Source organism: Gossypium raimondii, chromosome 11 (genome assembly GCF_025698545.1).
Source record: "Gossypium raimondii isolate GPD5lz chromosome 11, ASM2569854v1, whole genome shotgun sequence".
In the NCBI taxonomy this organism is placed as follows: Eukaryota; Viridiplantae; Streptophyta; class Magnoliopsida; order Malvales; family Malvaceae; genus Gossypium; species Gossypium raimondii.
In genome coordinates, this window is record NC_068575.1 from 21,413,585 (window position 1) to 21,416,860 (window position 3,276).

General features: G+C 36.6%; 1 non-coding gene across 1 annotated transcript; it reads right to left on the reverse strand.

Moving 5' to 3' along the window:
• Positions 1-2,069: 2,069 nt before the first annotated feature.
• LOC128035089 (small nucleolar RNA R71) lies at positions 2,070-2,176 on the reverse strand. Its single transcript, XR_008191493.1, has one exon. It is a non-coding gene; the product is annotated as a small nucleolar RNA R71 (small nucleolar RNA).
• Positions 2,177-3,276: the final 1,100 nt, after the last annotated feature.

Sequence of the window (3,276 nt, forward strand, 5' to 3'; positions counted from 1 at the left end):
ATATTTCATGCCCTTAGACTTAGTTAATTACCTATACTTAAGTGTTTTTAGTTGCATTTTAGGATATTACATTAGCACTTTTAATGCATTATATTGAAGAGCTTGAATTGTGCTTGATTGTTATTACATGTTGCTTTTAACTGCTTGTGGGATGCATTTGTTTGGTGATTGTTTGAAAAGTGTAGAGTGTAGAAAAAAAGAGAAAATGTTAAAGGTTTGTCATGGAAAAGTATGGAAAGTTTGCAAACACAAATGCCATTACAATGCCGGGAAGATTCTTAGTCAGCATTTAATGCATACCGCTCTTGGCCCCACATGTACGTGTGCCAAATATATCTACCTGGCAAAGAGAGGAAGGATCGTGGTGGGCCTACCTTAGAAGGTGAAACTTATAAAAGCCAAGCAAGGAACCCTAATGGGAAGAGCAGCCTAGAGTAGACTGGGACAACAGCCTTGGATGAAATATAAAGTATTAGCTAGGATCCAAGAAAAAGGGCGACAGAAGAGGGAGAAAACGACTGCAATCATCTTTGGCATTCGTAAGACATTGCGCTGCCTGTGTTGAAAGTTGGATAGGCAAAAGCCGTCATCTCATATTTCCTCCTTTTTTTTCTTATCGTGCTTTTTTTAAAGCTTATTTGTTATTGATGATGTTAGTTATCATATTAAACTCAAACTTGATTTGCCCAACCATGAGCTAAATCTCTTAGGCTCGGGATTACTTTGATGAAACTTTTATTTTTATTAATGTTTAAAGTTTAAGTTTGGTTTGTTCTACTATTTTATTCAATGGTATTTCATGTTATATACAGGTTGTACATTGACGAATGTGCTGTATTTTAGATAACTCAATTCTGATAGGGTTAGGTTAACTGGATAGATGTTGGATAATATGAGTGAATGATTAATCACTTATTTGTGGCAACCTCTAGACATAGAGCCTTGCCTCATACGAAAGAAGGTAAGAAATATTAGTGGTAGTTGAACTTAAAGCCTATAGACATATGTGCCCTAGGGGAGGTAACCCAAGGTCTTTCTCTCGAGAGAAAAAGACTACTGTAGAAACCTATCGAGCAGTAAAATATTCACAACTTTGATGTGGCATTAATAGTTAGTGAAGGTAGATTCATTAGTAATCCTAGCCGTCCTAATCAACATTGTAGTTCCTCTACCCTTTTTCATAGTGATTTTGCCTTGTCATTCTTGTTCCGTTTACTTGTTTTGTTTTTCACATTTTTTACAACATCATTTTCTCATTTTGCCACTACATTCTTCTTATTATTTTGTTTTAGCATTAATCAAACTTAACTATAATAACTTGACCAAATTATACTTATATAATCCTTATGGAGACGATCTCACTCATCACTTTATTACTTGTTCGACGTGTATACTTGCACGACTTACATATCCGCTGTGCTACCAACAAGTTTTTGGCGTTATTGTTGGGGATTGACAATTGGTGCAATTTGGTTTTCTTATTTTTTTTTGTTTCATTAGTTTTACCTAACTTAGTTGTTACGTGATTTCTACAGGTTTACCATCAATACATGAATGGAGGCATTCATGTTAACGAAGAGTATCCTTTTAACCCAGATATTAAGAGAACTTTGTGAAGATGGAGAAGAGAATTACGTAATATGGCTATTCATCGAGTGATAGACGTTAATATTACTATTCATCAAGTGACAGATGACAGAGATAGGCCAATTCAAGAGCATGTAGTTCCACTTTTGGATGACCTGAATCCAAGGATAGTCATACCATGCATATAAGGTCATCATTTTGAGTTAAAATCGGTAATGTTTCAGATTCTGCAAATAGTTGGATAGTTTAGTGGGTTGCCAAATAAAGATCCGAGACTACATTTGAGACTTTTTCTAGAAGTCTGTGATTCGTTTCGACAACAGGGTGTTCTTGAATACATAGTGCGGCTCAAACTATTCCCATATTTCTTAAGAGATCGTGCAAGAGTGTGGCTTAATGCTTTTCCATCAGGAATAGTGGCCTTATGGAATGACCTTTGCAAGAGGTTTTTACTACGGTATAATCCATAAAACATGAATGACAAGCTTATAAATGACATAACATCTTTTTGGCAATCAAAGGATGAAACATTGTACAAAGCCTAGGAAAGATTTAAGGAATTACTTAGGAAATGTCCTATGCATGGTTTCCAGCATTGGACTTAGATGGAGATGTTTTATAATGGGCTAAATGCACATACAAGGATGGTAGTCGATGCATCTGTCAATGGTATTTGTTGGATAAATCCTACAACGAAGCATATGAGATTTTGGAAAAGATTGCTAACAATGATTATTAGTATCCTACCACACGAGTTGGGATTTGCAGAAGAGTTGCTGGTACCATTGAGCTTGATGCAATCACTTAATTGACATCCCAGGTATCTTCTCTAGCTAATATGATCAAGACAATGCGGAAGCCGGCCGCGGTCCAAGAGTTGAAATCAACTGAGTCATCTTGTGTTTATTGTGGTGAAAACCACGAGTTTGATAAATTTTCGTCAAACCTAGCATCTATTTACTACATGGGTAACTTTCAACCAGAATAATAATACCTATTCCAACACTTATAATCCCAGATAGAAACAACACTGCAACACCCTTATCCCGTTTCTATTGCTGGAGTAGGATACAAGATCTTACAAGTAAAGTTGGAATAGTTAATAATAATTTATATTCAATAATCAATTCAATTCCATAATCACAAGTAATATTTAGTATGAAAGAGACCATTCAGTTCGACCTTAAATTGAGCTTTCGAAGCTTCAAAAATAAATTACGGACTTTAGGGACCAGACCAGAATAGATCAGAATATTTAGGAAGAATTTGAAAATTTTCAAGTCAGGGGTCACACGACTGTGTGTCCAGGACGTGTGATAGAGCCCAGCCCATGTGGATGGACCATGTAACTCTCTGATTTAGATCACACACCCGTGTCACAGGCTGTGTGTCAGCCCGTGTAACAGTCGAAATACACACACAGCCGTATCATAGGTCGTGTGTCTTCTCGTGTAAAAACTGCACCTATACTATTTATTTTTAAACATGCTCTGGGCATATGCTCGTGTGGTTTGCCCTTGTGCTTCACACGGCTGTGTGACAGCCCATGTCCCAGGCCATGTGTGCACAAAAATGACAAATTCCTTGCTCAAATTTCACCCGTTTCTTTTGGGTAGCTAAACAAATTCAATTACAAAATTTCATAGGTCAAAAACCATCTCCAAACACACTTAAACATGCCAATAAATT